Genomic DNA, 20,489 nt, shown 5'->3' on the forward strand with positions numbered 1-20,489 from the left:
GGGAGGCCACCAAGGGCTCCTAAGGAGCGAAACTTACCGATGACGCCCGCAACCTCCCCCGGCGACTGTCCATACCACAAACGGTGAAAACAACACTCAGCACAAGTATAAAGGAAGTAGTCATGCCCTTGTACATGGAGGGCAGAAGCCCAAGAAGGGGAGCGAACTTTTTACGTCCCTATCAATGTACGGGAGCGAAGATATTACGTCCCAATGTAATATCTCCGAACATACAGGGGAACGCCTTCAGTATCTAAATAAAGGGCTACTGGAAGAGCAGCATTACCACTTGGTTATGCCCCTCTAAATACGCCCTTGGCCATCAAACCCAAGACACAAAAGCAGGGGAACGATGGCTTATGCAAGGCTATCACAATTGTGGGTTTGTATTAATAAATATCAAACACGTAATATATACACAAAAATACAGAAAGATCCCACTAGGATAATAAAGAGCTTAATGACAATCAGGCAATGAGATCCGAAAACACATCTGCAACTCATGAGGGCCAAAAGCAAACTGGAATGTTTACATCCGTGCAGGTGGGTATTCCCACCTGCCTGACATTAGTTACTGCCTAACCACCTTGCTCAAGAGTTTAACAGCGGTGTCCAGCTTCACTGTAAGTAATTCCTAATGTAAAGGATCGATGGTTTGTATATCTTGTCAGAACAATTACTGTTTAATTTTAAACAGTGAAAACCTTCAAGGATGTGTCCATACCTACAATGAATAAAATGCATCAGACAACTTTTAGGTGACCTGTCTGCTACACAAAAGGGTTGATGAATTTGATTTGCTTACATAAAACACTGTCTAACATGCAACAACTGCGGTCCCCAGCATTCACGGGTAAAGGAAGGACCCAAATTCCATAAGCACTCATATAAATCACTTAAAAAAGCAAATTAATCTGTTTTGCTTTATAGCCTCTGAGTGGGAACCTACATTTACAGCAATGTTTGGCCAGCCTGTGAGAGTTAGGAACTCAGTTATCTGGACAAACAATCTTTAACTACATCATCCATGGCTAACTGATAATTCTCTTGTTAACCTTCATTCACTTTTCCGTATGGTAATTGTTGGGCAGAGATTACTGTAAAAAACAGTGATCCAAATGGGGTCATTTAAACTGATTCATCCCACAGTGCAACACAGTAGGGTAATGGATAAACAGGCCATACTTGGACTGTAAACTTTCCAAGACAATATCTGCCTTTTGTCATCCTATCTCAGATTTCATCTCCATCCCACTGGCTGGTATAAGCCCTTCTGACACCCACCAGAAACTCCCCTGAACTATCACACAAGAAGTATGATCGCTGGACAAAACACACCAAAAAACTCCTGTCCTTTGTTGTCAGCAACCAAGTGTGTTAATGCAGAGCTAAGCAGGGTCTCAACTACTAAACTGAAACAAACAAGGCATCATTGCCTACAGTTTGCCAGGTCATCCCACCCAGATACAATTCATGATGGAAGTTTCTTGGAGTGGAATGGAATATTAAATGTAGGCCATACGTCAAGTGCTAGGACCTATGAGGTCATTTAGCACTAAAAGAGAAATTGAGAGCAAAAACATTTTAAGGGTGTAACAGGAGGAAGACCTTGCAGTTGCACAATGAAATAACTTTTAGGAGAGGGTGGATAATAAGATGGAAGAATGAGAATACGACAGGAAGTATAAAACAAGGGGCCTTAGGGATGCTGCAAGGAACCTCAAGTAATGCCTACAGTGCACCTTGAGTGGTGCTGTGACAGCAATATCCAGCCTACAAGAAGTTTCTTATAGTGCACATACCAATGAAGACAGCCACTCCACCCACTGAAGACGATGAACTGTATAAACACTAAAACCTGTTATCCTTCCCTGCAAATGATCTGCACCTAAAAAAAACAGCTGAGACAGTTCAAGACCATCCTCATGCACCGAACTGCACCCATACATCCAGGATATAAGCCTGTCCTCTGGGCTCCTAAGTCATCCTTACAAAATATTCAGTCTAACCCACTTTCACATACAATTTGCAAACTACCTATGGCCTTGAAGTAATACCTACCCAAAAGTTCATGATCTGGTCATCAGAGAGGTCTCCAATCCACACCAATCTGCAATCAAGTCTGACAAGGCAGAGTCTACTCACCATTGGCAATTGATTACAAATACAAAACTTGACTTGCAATTCTTTACTTTGACAAAATTGCTTTTAATGACACCACTTGATCATGAGCTCTATTCCTCACCATTAACAGTGGTTTCACTGTTTGACCTCAGTCTTTGGCACCTGTGTATTCAATATACAGCATCATGGCTCCCAGGGGCTTCAAGGATGTGAGAGGGTAATAATATATGTATTACCAAATATCAAGTTATTCTCTTCTGTTTCAAGCACAGTGGTTATTATCTAACAATAAAAGTGGTTATTATCTAACAATAAAAGTGTAACACCAAAAACCTAGTTCTTTCTTAGCAATGCAGCAGGTAGCCTACATTTATGCAAAGAATCTCCAACACAAAACTGTGATGGTCAGAGTACTGTACAATGGTTTGGGTCAATTTCTGAGACATTTGGGTGTATATGTATATGGCTGTCAGCTTGTATCACACAACTAGAATAATAATGGCACTGAAGAAGACTATCGTCTGCCAAAAAGTGTCACAGTTACTTTGGCAATTAAAACAAGTTGTAAAACTAAGCATCATAGAACCCCAAAGACTATAATTAACTCCAATAAAACAGGATGTAGGAATTTAACAATACAGTTTCTATAATCACCTGTTACTCAACTGCACTGGCACAGACCAGGATTTAATGAAAATAATAAAAAGCACATGAAATCAGTTAGTGCGGCATACCTTAATAAAAACAAATGATGCATGGATTAGGTTAGGTAGTAACTTCAATTTCTAATTAGGCTAGCCTGATTTAAGAGTACCAGTATTTATGCACATGAGAAAAAAATGTACATTTAAAGAAAGTCCATGGCTAGGCCTATTTCCACAGCTCGACAACTGGATGTTGCATAGTTGATATGGTCTACTAAATAGTTATATGGAGCCAACAGTCTATTTTTAAATAAACCACAGCAACAGAACTAAATATAGTTGCAATCTCACAGACAGTATACATAATTAGGCTGTTGGCCAAAATCAGCAGCAAACCTGTTGCTTTGCCTGAAAACTAAAACTGGAAGACAAGCAGTTCATAAACCTAATTATATAGATTTGTTTTATATTTACTGGAAAACCAAGATTTAAAATAATTTTATTTTCCTTGCACACACAAAATAAGAAAAGCAATTTTAAATGCTGTGAAATGGCCCATCGAATGACAGTCTGAAGCCTACATCCCCATCATAAACCGAAAGCAATTTTAAAAAAAATTTACGTTGCCAATAAGACTCAGCCAGCCATTTTTGCACGAAAAACCATTTTGAGTTTTCATGCAAAAAAGTGACTAAAAAATAATAGGGAACACTAAAAAAACCTTAAAATACCAATATAACTTCACCTACGGGTGTTGACTGGTTACAATTTTGCCGTATTTAGCTATGGAGGGGAGGGCTAGGCCTATTCTTACCTTATAAGTCGTAAATTTTCTAATTTTTTTATTTGTCATTTACGCATAGTGTTTATGGGGTTCAAAATAATGAGAATGAAGAGCTCTTTTCAAAAATGTAAGTTACAATTTCATAGTGTGTATTGGCAACTTATAAAATAATACCCTTAAACCTTAGTGGCCAACATTTCTCAAAACCTCATCTTTTCTTTCCCAGGCCCGGCTAGGCTACACACAGGATATTAGTAAGCCAACGCGCTGTCATTCTGGTGAAAATGTCACCAAATTAATACAACAGAGAACACTGCCTGCATAGTGAAATATAGGGTCACAGGACCAAAGGAGCAAAGAAAATGAGGCTAACCTCACTGACCAAACCTATAATTTATGACAAACCTCATGCTCTGAAATCATCCATATGTCCCTAAATATCACTTTATGTCAATACTTAAGTCCCAATTATAATATTGCTTCGGATAAAATAACATACACATCACGAAATAAAAAAGGTCCGGTTCTGAACAGGGACTTTCAAGTTCCTCCATCTTCCCTTATCAAAACAACCAATTTATTTTGATAAATACGTCGTAACCAGGATGGCTTTATCAGTTATGAATCGACATCATTGATTATTATTAATTCAGTGACCTGCATTAACTATATCTTACCTAAAATCCGCCATTTTCACGGCTCAACACAATATATAATCGATAAAGCTTACAGATGGCGTCAATGCTTCAGATCTCGGCGATTCGTCAAATAACAAGTAGTGGAGTTGCCAGTTAGCCATTTGAAGCTCCTCATTAAATGCGTGCGCAGATGGGTAGACGCGCACTCGCTTATAGACTCGAAAGTTTTAATGCGATATATTGTGGCCTTGCACATGAAAGATTTGAAATAGACGACACAGCCTATACAATCCTTTCTTAAAAGGCTGCTGGAAACAGCATGTGGGTTTACCTAATGGCTCTGAATTTCAACGGATAAGTTAACCCGTTCGAAGGGGGCTTTGGGTAATATTCCTCTCTTGATAAGGTTAGGAGTCGCCTTTTTCTCTTCCCCAAATCTATCATTGTATTCGGTTCGATGATAAATGGCGATATTTCTTCCATAGTCGACAAAAGGTTTTCATGTTTCGTTGGTGTAGAATTGTTCGATTCTTCTTCTTGTTACTTCTTCGATCAGTTTATCTTGAAATCCATTATTTGTCAAGAGCTGTTTGACTCTCTGTTTCAAGATGGGTCCTAGCTCTCTTAATTAATTAATGTAGGCATCATTTCTGTGTTATGAGGAGGTCTAGGAAAGGAAGGGGTTCTCTCAGAAGATGAATTCATAACAGTGAAAGAGTAACGCAGAAATGAACAACAATCACTCCTGGCTTTCATCATATTTCCTCTCCAGGCTCTCACTCGCACAAGAAACCCTTCCCTGCATTTGATGCTGCCTCACGTTTTGGGGAAATGGCTCTTTTCAAAAGTCCCCAATGAGAAACTTGGTCAAAATGAACACAAATCTGAATTAAATTGAATTAAATGTCCAGTTCCCTCGCTTGAGTGGAATTATAGTACCCTATTCACGACATCAGGATAGTTGAGTATTAACTGATTTTGGGGTTCAGAAGGAATTATTATTATTATTATTATTATTATTATTATTATTATTATTATTATTATTATTATTATTATTATTATTATTATTATTATTATTATTATTATTATTATTATTATTGAGACGATAACCCTGTTCATATGGAGTAAGCCCACCAATGGGCCCATTGACTTGAGATTGGATCCCACCACAGTGGTTGTGAGATCAAAGAGGAAAGAACTGGGCACTGATTGATTTATTACCAGGCAAAGGTATACACAGCAGCGTGCGGACAGAAACGAGGTGCCCGACCCCGGGTCACCGTGACCTGCATGCTGAGTGAGAGCAATTTGTTTGTTAACAGTCAATCAAATAACAAGAGACATAATGTACATACAGTGATAAAATACATACTGGCGAAAAGGCCAGGAAATTCTACATACAAATACATACATGAGATTCTAGCTGCGTTGATAGATGCGATACATGACCGTAATTAATGGGTAAAGAAGACGTCTTTACATGGTCATTGACTTTAATTTCAGGCTTCCCAAGACATGGTGTTCATTCGAAAGAAAAAACAGAGGGTAATAGGAAATACAGAAAGAAGAGACCAGTCATTAGAGAAGAAAAAATAAAAGAACAAATTAATAAATAAATAAATCAAAAAATAAAGTCAATTATAAAATACAAGGAGAATTGCTTTAGGATAGTCATGCATTGCGCCTTTGTTTGAGCTTTTGAGGTTCCAGTTGCACTAAATCCTCAGGGAGACTGTTCCACAATCAACAGAAGTGTATAATTCAATTGAATGAACTGTCTTTGATAGGATTTCAAAAAAATAAAAAAACTCATTTCGTTTAATGGATTGCCCACTTGGCCTCTTTGGGGATAAGAGATTGTCCAATAATATCGCTCACTCTCCTCGGAAATTAAATGGCCCTGTTAGGACCACTTTCATTCCCCAAAAGTCAGATGGACGTGATTTCTTCTGTAACTTAATTATCAACATATGACTTCGGCGGTTGTGTTGTTGTGTTCCGGGGATAAATCAGAAGAAAAAAATGTATACAGCTTTTTTTTTTTTTTTGAAGGGATGAAGTTTGTTTTGAATTTTATAAAAGCGTCGATAATATCCGTTATTTTTTTTAATTATTCATTTATTTATTTATTTATCTATTTATTCATCTTTGCGTAGTTTGTAGCTTTACAATAATAAAGAGGCAGTTAGGGCTTCGTGAAGCTTATATACTGACGTTTGTATTTCGTAATTCTTCATATCCATATCTATTTTTATTTAAGAAAATTTGTTAATGAGAATAATGATTAGAATGGAGAATGATGGCATTTCTAAGAACATAAACGAACATTTAAAAGTGTGGAAGCAGTAATCAACAATAAAGAAAAATAAATAAATGAATAAGTGAGATATTTACACGTGTTCCAAAATATACTGTCAATAGAATGTTTCCTGAGAAAGTAAGTGAAAGAAAAAATAAAAGCAAACTAAATTCACACTTGTGCCAAAATAAACTACACCAAATTAAGACGAATATTTCGAGGCCTGGCAATCGTGTGTTGTTTCCCCTTATTAAAAATGAGGTTTTAAGAAGAATAAATGAATTGTATATAGTGGTTTGTGGAACAGGAACAAATGATTCAGTAATGAAGTGTTGTGGTACAGATAAAAAAAATGTATTAATTCTAGCAAACATGTAATCGGGATTATTGTATTGATACCCTCACAAGGGAATCAGAAAACTCATTCATCTAATTTGGGAATAATAATAATAATAATAATAATAATAATAATAATAAACAATCTAATTTAGAAACAATAAAGCAAAGGTTTTATGCAGTGGAATTAAAATTAGAATATTTACTTGTTACTTTATTTTTTTTATAAATCATAAATACTTTAATCAATTATTGGCAATGGAATCAAAAATATTCCTTATAAGTTACAATACACAGTAATTATATGAACCATACAAAACTATATTTAAACTTTATAGTATAGCATTTCAAATGATTTTGAAATATTGACAGTCATGTAAATACCAGAAATATTTTCAATAGTAAGTCACCATCTGCTAAATATTCCCAGCAAACGAATATAAGCAGCTAATTTACTTTCTCTTTTTATATCTCTCGGAATCATAAAACTGTATCCAAACTTTAAAATATAGCAACTTATATTAAGATGAAATTTAGAGTTTTGTAAATACCAGAAAATATTTTCAACAGTAAGCCATCATCTGCCACACACACACACACACACACACACACACACACACACACACACACACACACACACACACATATATATATATATATATATATATATATATATATATATCTCTCCCCCAATACCAAGATCCGTGGAAGGAATGACTCGGGGCTCTCCTCCTCAAAAAGTTTGTTCCATGAAAATTCACTCTAATCACCTTAATGGTTTCTCGTCTCACAAACTTTCGAATCTTTAACGATGTCCCCCCCCCTCTCTCTCTCTCTCTCTCTCTCTCTCTCTCTCTCTCTCTCTCTCTCTCTCTCTCTCTCTCTCTCTCTCTCTCTCAGTGAAGAATAAGAGGAATTTATTTCTGGTGATAGAAATTCATTTCTCTCTATAATGTGGTTCGGATTCCACAATAAGCTGTAGGCCCGTTGCTAGGCAACCAGTCGGTTCTTAGCCACGTAAAATAAATCTAATCCTTCGGGCCAGCCCTAGGAGAGCTGTTAATCAGCTCAGTGGTCTGGTTAAACTAAGATATACTTAACTTAACTCTCTCTCTCTCTCTCTCTCTCTCTCTCTCTCTCTCTCTCTCTCTCTCTCTCTCTCTCTCTCTCTCTCTCTAAGTCCTATCTACCTTCCCATTTTCTGTGTCAAAAAATATAATAAATAAATACTCTTGTACTTTGGACAGGATTTCTATTACGTAAAATATGAATGTCTGACAAAGCATTAATATGGAATATAGTATATGCTCTTGTTGCAGCCCCCCGGCTAGATGTCATCATCAGCTGGAACAATATTCTGTCTGCTTCTGTTGTGCAAGAATTAATTTGCCATTGTACCAACGGGTTCTCCCTCACTAAGCCTCCGTTGTATTCTGAGAGTTAATTTGAGACCCGAGATTATTATTACTAATTTGAGTATACCTTAGTTTAACCAGACCACTGAGCTGATTAACAGCTCTCCTAGGACTGGCCCGAAGGATTAGACTTATTTTACATGGCTAAGAACCAATTGGTTACCTAGCAACGGGACCTACAGCTTATTGTGGAATCCGAACCACATTATAGCGAGAAATGAATTTCTGTCACCAGAAATACATTCCTCTAATTCTTCATTGGCTGGCCGGAGACTCGAACTCGGGTCTCGCAGAGTGCAAATATACTGTAGATAGATTTGGTGAACTAGATATTATAGGGAAGGTAACCTACATCATTAATGAAGTATATTAGAAGTAATGTAAGATGCTATAATAAAGGAATCACTTAGGTGAGACCTATAAGAGAGCCCATCTACTTAGGAACGAAGGCAAGAGAATTAAAATCTCCCATCATTACTAAACGAAGAAAGAAGATTGGGATTAAAGGCCACTCATTTGTGCTGAACATAAATCTTCTTCGAGGAATGTAAGGAACTTGTAAAGTAATTTTCAATCGAAAAGTAAATACTTTATCTGCAAGTAGGCGACAGGAATGTTTCTTATTCCTTGCTCCCTGGAATTTTCCTTGTAGCTCGTTGTGTACTACATAGATTTAAAGAAAACATGCTTTATCTTCTTACACAATACATTTTTCAGGTCAATAATGAAAAGGGAAAATATGCACATTTGACAAATAAAAGAAAAATAATATAACACTTTTTTCAGATCTACAGTATAATGAAAGGACAAATATGCACATTTGACAAAGGAATGAGAAATGATATAACTATTTTTCAGATCTATAATGAAAGGACAAATATGCGCATTTGACAAAAAACCATAATACCTTTATCAGATCTATAATGAAAGGAAAAATATGCACATTTAACAACAAAAAATAATATAACAGTTTTCAGATCCATAATAAAAGGAAAATCTGCACTTTTGTCAAAAATAAAACACTTCTTTAGAGCTATAATGAAAGGAAAATATGCATATTTGAAAAAAGGAAAAATAATACAATAACTTTGTCAGATCTATAATGATAGGAAAATATGCACATTTGACAAGAGAAATAGTATAACATATTTTTCAGATTTACAATGAAAAGAAAAGATTTACTTATCTAAAAAAAAATAACATAACACCTTTTCTAGATCGATATTAAAAGGAAAACTATGCACATTTGACCAAAACAAATTTCAATACAACGTACCTTTTTCAGGTCTATAATGAAAGGACACACATGCAAATTTGCCCCCAAAAATACACAGGCATTAACAAAACACTCCTTCCATCACAATTATACCGTGCCATGTCTGAATATGAATAAATGAGCAACCTGACACATTCCAGCAAGCAGTGACCTCGTTCCGAGTGAGGTCATGCCTATCAGATGATAATTAAAATTCCATGGGCGTGAAATGAGATTAATCGCAGTAATCACACTTCATCATAAATGTTCGACCACACTTACTTCATCCGAACCAGGGAACTTCTGTGCGAAAAATTTATTCATTCAGTGTGCAATTGAAATCGTGCAACGCGCTGATATGATTCTTCATCTGTGACGCTGAAGTTTTAGTTAATTTCTTGGTTGCTGTTCGTGTTGTCGATATAATAATAATAATAATAATAATAATAATAATAATAATAATAATAATAATAATAATAGTAAAATGGATAGACAGATAGATAGATACAGATTAGAGTTCATGTTACAGTGAACTTACTAAAAATAATGAAAATATGTTTTTTTATTGTGATACTCTATACTGACGTTCCCGCGCACACTTAAGCACACAATTATATATACAATGTATATATATATATATATATATATATATATATATATATATATATATATATATATATATATATATATATATATATATATATATATATATATATATATATGAAATTTTATCACATCACCGTGATTCATATACAAGCATTAAGCTACAAACGTCCTTTAATATCAATTCGCTCTACACTCCAGGAAATAATATATTTTCATATATGTTTTTACCGAAGGGGAATTTTAGTAGATAATAAGTTCGTCGTCCCGTGGGCTCAACCAGCGAAGGACAAGAACTCAGGACTACAGTGACGCCTTAATCCACTTGTTGGCTTTGTGGGTTAAGGCGTCACTGTAGTCCTGAGTTCTTATCCTTCGCTGGTTCGGAGCCCACGGGACGACGAACTTATTATCAACTAAAAAATTCCTTTCGGTAACATATATATGAAAATATATTATTTCAATGTAAGCGAATTGATATTAAAGGACGTTTATAGCTTAATGCTTATATATATATATATATATATATATATATATATATATATATATATATATATATATATATATATATATATATATATATATATATATCTATATATATATATGTATATATTGTATATATGCGCGCGTATACCAAAATGGAAAACGCCTGTCTTGGTAGAAGAAACACATTATCATTATTCATATATATTGTATATATTTGATAAAATGGAAAACCTGTCTTTTCACATTATATTAAATAATTCTTCATTTGATATACAACCTTATTTTCATATATAAACCAGAGCCTATCCAATAGTATTGACTAAAAACACTATTCTGGCGTGTAATAATAACATGTTATCGGATCTGCAGCCTTTTTGTTTTAATTATCTCTTAAGTATTCTCTCTCCCTCTCTCTCTCTCTCTCTCTCTCTCTCTCTCTCTCTCTCTCTCTCTCTCTCTCTCTCTCTCTTCCTTGTCTGAACTAAGTCTTAAGTGTATTTTTTATATATCAAGTGTATTTTTTATATTTCTCTCTTTCTCTCTCTCTCCTCTCTTTACCTAGACTAAGATTCAAGAATGTACAAATGTCTTTTTTAATTCACTATTAATTCACCATTACCAAACTTCAATATTTGTTTGAAATGACAGTGATCTATTTTTTCAAAGATAATGATTATATTTAATCATAATGAATTTTGTAGGACAAACTGACGTTTTCCAGTACAAATGAATCACTATGAATGACCCTTCCATGGTCCCATGAATCATTAAAACTTAATGATCAATTATTAGTATTGACGCAGTTTTTTCGGGAAAAATGACACGAAAATAATTCAAATTATCTGATGCACCACTGAATTGTCATGGACGCTATATTAGTTGTTGAAGAGAAGAAGCGATTTCATTGATACCAAGTTTTAAAGTGCAGTAAGCAACCCGTCATGGTAAATATAATGATTATGATGATATTAACATTTTGGTAAACATGCATGTAATGGATTTTCATTTCCTTTTTTTTATGAAAGCTAAAGAATTCATTGACTGCCATTTTCGAATTGTGGAAATATTTCATAAATTTTTATTATTATTATTATTATTATTATTATTATTATTATTATTATTATTATTATTATTATTATTATTATTATTATTATTATTATTTAGAAGATGACTCCTCTTCATATGGAATAAGTCCACTGGGGCCATTGACTTGAAATTCAAGCCTGCAAGGAATATGGTGTTTGTGTGAGAGAAGTAACAGAAGGTAACGGGAAATACAGAAAGAAGAGATCAGTTATTAGAAAAGAAAAAATAAATCAACAAACAAGGAAATTGTCAATATACAAGGAGAATTGTTTTAGGGTACTAAAGCGTTGTAACTTTGAAGGACATTCTATCTGTTATACAGATTTAAAACACATTCAAGTCCTTTTTACCTGACCTCTATGCATGTATACGTATTTGTATACGTATTTAACATAGGAACATATTCGTTCAGACAAAATAAAATCCCTTTATTGTTTTATGTTGTAAAAAATCCGTTTATTGTGCTGCATAGCTGAGCTATTTCAAGCTCGTTCCACAAGGGGGAGAGGAAGGTTTACAGAAAAGGTGTTTTTTTTTTTACACATTTCTTTTTCCATGTGTGTTTTCGAACATATAATACATTTAGATACAGCTATAAAGATTCCAGTCCTCTCGTATTCAAACGAGAAGTGAAACCCCGTTTAGAAGCAACTGATAATTGCTTATTCTAACGATACGTTCGTTTACAGAAAAGATGTTTGTTGAATTTCTTTCTTTTCCCCTGGTTGCTTTGGTGACATATAATACATTTAGATATAATAATTAAAATTTCACTCCTGTGGTACTCGAATGAGTAAAGTAATCCTGTTCTTAAGTGATTAATAATGTTCGTCTAGTTTGTATTATAGCCTGACTTTTAAGCTGCTTTCAGTTTTACAAATTTGCTTGTTACTTCTTTGTCAAGACAAATCACCCAGACATCATTTTGCCCTATTTGTAAATAATCTTACGATACCTGATGAATATATATGAATTTAATGTTAAAATATACACTCATCCACGTCAGCATATTGGTAAATTCCATATTTTCTCCACATTTTCTATCCAGAATCCCATAAAACCTTTTATTAATAGTTCATGCGTATATGTCTCAACCGAGAGGGGTGATGTTTAAACTAAGTGAGTATGTCGAGACTTCTCATTAGAAGTCAGTGATGCAAGTTTGATAAATACCAACATCAATCGCAAACGTCCAAGAAAAAAGTTTTGGTAAATAGCAGAAGTGTTTTAAACGACAATGAATTTGAAAAGGACACGCTTGAAATCATTGCAGGTAATTTAATCTCAACTAACTGAATCTTTCAACTCGCTGAGGTAGCTGACTATTAAGTTAACTCAGTTGTATCTGCAGGCACATGAATATAATTATGAGTATTGCACAAAGCTCTTAATTATACAGAGAAGTAGATACAAAGGGAGGAATTGGCTGAGAAATGTCATAAACGGTTAATCTAGTATGACATTTGAATTATGAAATGATTAAAACTTTAAGCAAAACTAGAAAAACACGAAAAATGAAGTGAAAATAAAATTGCGTAACTAATGAAAGCCCATAAATGTTCTCATTTCAGAGAGAGAGAGAGAGAGAGAGAGAGAGAGAGAGAGAGAGAGAGAGAGAGAGAGAGAGAGAGAGAGTTTCCAATAAGTATCCCCAAAGTCAGTCTAGGTGATCACCTTTCTGAGTATACGTCTTGCGAATTCTCTCTGCCATCTAGCCTATATGCTCTTCTAGGGTCTTGCAAACTCATGTCTTTTGCATGAGTGATGAAAGTGGGGTACAGGATCTCCAATGCAATGAATAAACATTGCTATGAATTAAAGATTTACAGCTCTGACCCAAATCTCTTAGATGTACCGAGAAGTAAAAGCTCCACTTTTCACGTTCTGTAAATGTTAGAGACTAAGAGAAACTGTATGATTTATTTTACTGCATGTCATTCAGTGTCCAGTAAGACCGCCCTGAGACTTTACATTATTGTAAAGACAGAGTTAAAAGTTTTGTTTAATTTACTGCTTTCATTTCAGAGTCCAGTAAGATTTTGTTAGGCTAGAAAGTAATGCTAAGGCATAGATAAAAGCTTTTTTTTTTTTACGTCGAACAATGCAAGCTTAAAGTTGGCGAAACCAGGAGCTAATCATTCTCCTTAAGTCAAGATGAAAGCAACCGATTCAGAAGCCAACTTTTTCTTCCTGGTTACCTTTCGCCTCACTTTCATCAACTTTCACTGTCTTTATCTTCACCAACGATCAAGTTCAACATTCGTCTTATGCAATGAACGTGTCGTCATTCGGATAGCTCGTTAATTCCAATAACTTATTATCTCTGGCAGTACAAAAGCAAAAGTGTTGGTGTAAGAACGAGACATCAAAGAGAATTCATTGATGAAGGGTCAACTGCAATATCATTTGGAGAGTCACTTCGAACTTCGCAAGGGAATCTGAAATGTTTGGTGTAGTGATGAAAGGGAAGGAATGACTTCGTGTCTGTCTGTCTCTCTCTCTCTCTCTCTCTCTCTCTCTCTCTCTCTCTCTCTCTCTCTCTCTAATCCAAGAAAAATGCTGAAGGAAATGAAATGTTCGCTGAATTGGTAACATATTTGATGAGGGATCTTTAGCCTCTCTCTCTCTCTCTCTCTCTCTCTCTCTCTCTCTCTCTCTCTCTCTCTCTCTCTCTCTCTCTCTCTCATTTTTATATTTTGATTCTTCATCATTCTATATTTCAGAGATTACAATCCTAATCTAAAGGCAAAGATACTCTTGATATATAATTAATGATATATTTTTCTAAAATATTATTGTTCAGCTGAGTATCGTCCTCAGCTATTCTTGAATTCCTTTCTTATATGATATTCGGGACTTACTGAATATTCTCCATAATTTTATTCAATTTCTAAGGGTAAGATGCAAAAAATGAAATGGTTATCAGTTTCTACAAAAACTCTGTTGCACACAAACGTATTTCTTACAGTATCTGATTAAGAGGTGCTAAATTTTATTTTCCTATAGCCAAAAGATGACCACCGAGATATGTAAAAACAGCAATATTTCAAACCTACTTTGCTGTTTATGTTTTATCTATTATATTTTTCTTAGTCGTATATGTTATATAAGTGTTGGTACTCCTTACATCTCTAACTCGATAGCCGCACTTTCTTGAAGTTCCACCTATTTGCAAACTTTGGAGACAATGAGAACAGTCCTTTCGCGTCCTCTCTGAGGATCCAGTCAAGGAAGTATTTCTCGACTGCTGTGACACGTCAAGCAGGAAGGAGAAGCTTATATTAGGAAGCAAAGAAAATAGAAACTGACAGAGATAAAGAGATGACGTTGCAGGGCACCGAAAGGGTTTGACTCCAAGTATAATCATCATCACTTGACTTGGTGATATTTTTCTGTTTTCTCATGCGATTAATTAGTTCATCTATATGTATCTTATTGTTATTCTCTAGACAATAGCTAGATTTATAGTACAGTAAGTAAATCCCCTACAAGATCTAATCGTCCAGAGCCTAGAGATCTCAAAACTTTATGGGCTTAATCTGCCTTAAATGATCAAGCCAAGAACAATGAACAAATTTTCATCTTGTAGATAATAGTGCTGTGAGTAAATACCTAACAATCTCTTATCGTCCAGTGCTTAATGATTCTAAAAATCTGTTTATGAAATCGCCTTATATGGTTATTCCTCAACCAAAAATTTTTTTTATCATTTAAATAATAGTTACGTTTATCGTGCTTTAAGTAAATCCTCCACAATTTCTTATCGACCAGTGCATGAAGGATTCTAAAACTCTGTCTATGAAAACACCTTTAATGATTAATCCCTCGACTAAAAACAAATTTTCACTATTTACATAATAGTTAAATTTATCGTACCGTCAGTAAAATACTATTAAGTTCTTATCATCCAGTGCAGAAAGATTCTAAAACTGTATTTATGAAAAAACCTTATGCGATTAACCTCGCAAGTAAAAACAAATTTTCTTGATGGTTAAATTGATCGTAGTGGCAGTAAATCACCCACAGTTTCTTATCAGCCAACGCATAGTTTCTAAAGCTATTTATGACAACACCTAAAATGATAAATACCACAAGCAGAGAGGAATTTTCACACTCTGAAGACCGCTCAGTTTTACTTTTATATCCCGGATCTGTCCTTGCTTATATCAGATGCAGCTCTTAATCAATCGACTTTGCTTCCAAGTTTTTCTCTGATGAGAGACACGAGCCTTTGTTTAAATGTCAGAGAGAGAGAGAGAGAGAGAGAAGTCAAGGGGAAGAACGTTTATGTCTGGGATTAACGCTGAAATAAGCAGTAACTTTGATCGTCTTAATGAAACATGTATAGCGACTTGGCGATTTTATAATCGGTGTGGGATTCACAAAGAAATATATTTTTCTTATTAATTGGGATACTTGATTATTAGCTCTCTTTTTCCATATTTTTCCCTCTTTTTTCATTTTTTCTCGTTAACATACATACACAATACTATATATATATTTTATAATATATATATATATATATATATATATATATATATATATATATATATGTTACAGTCAACATGCGTAATCAGTCATTACAAATGAAAAATTTCAGTCATTTGCACTTAGGACATTATTCCCCAATAGTACTAAACACGGGAAACAGTGAGTCACTGTTTCGCCGGGTTATTAGCCCTCTTTAGTCAAATTTTTCCAGTATTTTCAAATGTCCTAAGTTTTACATTTTTCAGTCATTAACATAATGACTGATTACATGTATATATAACATATATATATATATATATATATATATATATATATATATATATATATATATATATATATATATATATATATATATATATACACACACATATAAACAATTATATATGAGTTAGTTTATACCCTACCTTGTCACCCTTTACTAATCCCCACTGCTTGCTTTTTTATTAAAATTTCCTCATACCTCATTATCTATATTTACTCATAAAAAAGCCGAATACTCAATTGCAGCCAACTGAATTTAAACATAACTCCCAAATAATACATTTCTATGCAAAAGCGCAACACTCGAATCATAAAAAAGAAACAACCATGATTTATTTACCCTTTTTGTAAATGTGTCCAATTTATATTACATTTATTTCAGAAACTCTTTCTCCTCAATTTCTTTCCTTTCACGAGTTAACGAAATGAGTTTTCTTTCGTTTCCCGGTTTCACTGGAATTTGTCCCTCACTCCGTTCGGATGTTTATGCCTGCTTTCAAGGACTTCCACCTTCCCCCTACTTCTGTATAAGACCTTCTTCTTTTAACGTGCTTTTTTCCCATTTGTATGGGGTAAGCACGATGCCTTCTCGTAAGTTCTTCATTGGAGAGGTGGGAAGAGTTCTCGGCTAGCACGTTGTTGGCCCAGCGTTCGACTCTCCGACCAGCCAATGAAGAATTAGAGGACTTTATTTCTGGTGATATAAATTAATTTCTCGCTATAATGTGGTTCGGATTCCACATTAAGCTGTAGGTCCCGTTGCTAGGTAACCAATTGGTTCTTAGCCACGTAAAATAAGTCTAATCCTTCGGGTCAGCCCTCTCTAGGAGAGATGTTAATCAGCTCAGTGGTCTGGTTAAACTAAGGTATACTTTTGAGGTAATGTAATATTTTAAAAGGCTAATATGGAAGAGGAGTATTTGCTACTAATCAGATAAATGCAAAATTTTATATACACAAAGAGACATGAAGTTATAAAGGTAAGACCAGTTAGTCTGTAAACTAAAGTACTTCTCCCACTTGTATATTCAACAAACACCGAGACTGAAAAAGCTTACGAGAATTTCTCAGGAAAACAAAAATTCTGAGAATAATTCATAGAGGTTGATTCTAAGAAGGCCTGTTCGCATTAGAATGCTTGCTAATGTTCGAATATTGCAAGGTATACAGTTTTAAGAGGCACACTTTCTCTCTCTCTCTCTCTCTCTCTCTCTCTCTCTCTCTCTCTCTCTCTCTCAAATACACTCACACAAGCACACACACCCATAAAATGAACCCGATTTTGTTTTTGAATATTTATGCACCATGAATTATACAATTAACTCTCTCTCTCCTCTCTCTCTCTCTCAAAAAAAAAAAAAAAAAAAAAAACACACACACATACAAATCCACACGTGAATTGATTGCTTGTGAATATCTAACAGCATGAACTATAAAATTCTGTATACCTACAGTTTGTTTTAGCTATATTATTATTATTATTATTATTATTATTATTATTATTATTATTATTATTATCTCTTCAGTGATTTATTTCTTTTAACGGTTGTTTGGACAAAAGGAGAAGCATATTTAATGTTGTATAATTATGTCTGTCAGAGAACGTTTCATTATGTGTGTTTTTGGAGCGAGTACATAAGCCTTTGGTGGCGGTTTCTTATTCACTGTCATCTTTGTATTTTACTATTGTTGAGAAAATACTATATCCACATGGTATGGGAGTTAAATTAAAAATTTGTTATTATCCTTTTTACTGGTTTCTAATATTTTAAATTGCGTTGGATAAAAATGAATGCCATTATGGGTGTAGTATATTAAGAGAATTGTGATAAAATGAGAGAGAGAGAGAGAGAGAGAGAGAGAGAGAGAGAGAGAGAGAGAGAGAGAGAAACCTTTTGAAAGTATTGCTTTGGTAATATTTGAAAGTTCCTTTTCACCATCATTTTATATGAGAGAGAGAGAGAGAGAGAGAGAGAGAGAGAGAGAGAGAGAGAGAGAGAGAGAGGAGAGAGAGATTTTATTATTATCCTTTTTATTATCATTATTATTATTATTAGAGAGAGAGAGAGAGATATCCACCACCGTTTTATTATCAGAGAGATATAGAGAGAGAGAGAGAGACTGCTGCAGCATTTACATATGAACTTCCCTATTCACTGGCGTTTTATATTTGATGCCAGCATTCCGTGGGTTGCCACAAATACCTTCGTGCGATTTTGCTCTTTTTTCACGAACTGGGCAGAGCTATTTGCTTATGCTACGCAGGCCGGCAATGAAACACGAAATGCGCAGGAGTTTTTCCTGGGCGCCAGAAAGTCGATTCGTGTGTTCAGTGATTTTAAATAGGACAGCCATGAAATTGGTATTATTATACGAAATATTTTTAAAAGTTTTTTGTATCTGGATTAACAATTGAGATTTGCTAACGTACATTATTACTATTATTATTTTTGTTTGGGTGACATTTTATTTATCCAGAGGAAAGAATATCATTATAGTAATTTTTATCTTTCGTTAAACTGGTAATGTTCTATATGCTGGATGGAATTTACATAGAATATTTATACAATATCATCAAATGAAAAGCTGAAAATAATCCTAATAATAGTGGAAACATTTAAAAAAGAGAAATTATCATATATGTAAAAACCAAAAGTTAAATTTTCTGCACTGTTGAATACGTAAGTACTGCTTACGTTGTGTAAAGAAAAAAAAAAGTTATATGTAGAAAAGAAAGTTAAGTATACCTTAGTTTAACCAGACCACTGATCTGATTAACAGCTCTCCTAGAGATGGCTGGCCCGAAGGATTAAATTTATTTTACGTGGCTAAGAACCAATTGGTTACCTAGCAACGGGACCTACAGCTTATTGTGGAATTCGAACCACATTATAACGAGAAATTAATTTCTATACCAGAAATAAATTACTTTAATTCTTCATAGGCCGGTCGGAGAATCGAACGCTGGACCAGCAGAATGCTAGCTGAGAACGATACCCACTTACCTAATGAGGAACTATTATTAAAGGAGAGAAACTATCATTGTATGTATAAAAGATAAGTTAAATGTCTACACGACTGAATACATAAGCACTGCTTTAAATGCGGGGAAAATTAAATTAAACTGAAACATTGGTTTGTGATCAGTGAAACCACAGTGGGGACAAAGACTCTCTCTCCCGGCTGACGGCCCACTCGCCGTGAAGATAATTAAATCCGGCGAAATCTATCAACTGCGAAGCTTTTGTTTCGATTCACTCGGGAATAACTCTGCCGATAGCGACGCTCCATTGCTTCCGTGAAAAATGAAGGATGAAAAGATGAAGAAGGAAAAGGTGAAAGATGAAAAGTTGAAAGATGTAAAGATGAAAGATGAATATATGAAAGATAAAAAGGTGAAAGATGAAAAAATTAAAGATGAAACGATGAAATATGAATAAAAGATGAATGATTGAAAGATGAATAAATTGAAGATGAAATGAAAGACGAAAAGATGAAAAATAGCAAGAATGAAAGATGAATAATGAAAAGAGGACTTTGAAGAGAAGAGGAAAATGACTGTCGAAATGTTTTCACTTGATGATGATGAGTCTTGGATTCAGCAAACTAATTGTCTAGGAATGAAAAGAGAAAGATTGAAAGAGACGGGGAGAAAAACTGTCATAAATACAGATAGACAGAATGCCGAGTATCAAAAGCTACTAAGAGATTTCCGAGATGTAGGAAAAACTCTGATAATAAAAACGAAAGCTAATAATTCACTCATTTAAAACTGACTGTGTACTAAGTGATACTATGTTCTCAAGGTATAGAGTCGACATATTAAGTCCCATCACTATCAGATATGGGGAGACAAAGGCATTCCCTGTGGAAGTTGGCCTCCATCAGGGATCACCTCTGAGTCCAGTTTTGTTCTTCGTCGTTATAGACACTTTGACGTCAGAATGAAGGAACAACGAAGAACTGTGGGAAATGATGTTTGCTGATGATTTAGTCATTATAGCAGACACAGAAGAATAACTGCAAAAAGGTTTTAGCATGGAAAGGAGCCCTAGAAAAGAAAAGAT

At 34.5% G+C, this 20,489-nt stretch overlaps 1 long non-coding RNA gene across 1 annotated transcript in view; it reads right to left on the reverse strand.

Annotated features, from left to right (window-relative positions):
• The window catches only part of LOC136854572 (uncharacterized), a 31,487-nt gene extending 27,138 nt beyond the window's left edge, over positions 1–4,349 (reverse strand). Inside the window, exon 1 of the long non-coding RNA XR_010857733.1 lies at positions 4,230–4,349. This is a non-coding gene — a long non-coding RNA (uncharacterized lncRNA). The remainder of the gene's footprint in view (positions 1–4,229) is intronic.
• Between the last annotated feature and the right edge of the window lie 16,140 nt (positions 4,350–20,489).

Source organism: Macrobrachium rosenbergii, chromosome 3 (genome assembly GCF_040412425.1).
Source record: "Macrobrachium rosenbergii isolate ZJJX-2024 chromosome 3, ASM4041242v1, whole genome shotgun sequence".
Taxonomy (NCBI): Eukaryota; Metazoa; Arthropoda; class Malacostraca; order Decapoda; family Palaemonidae; genus Macrobrachium; species Macrobrachium rosenbergii.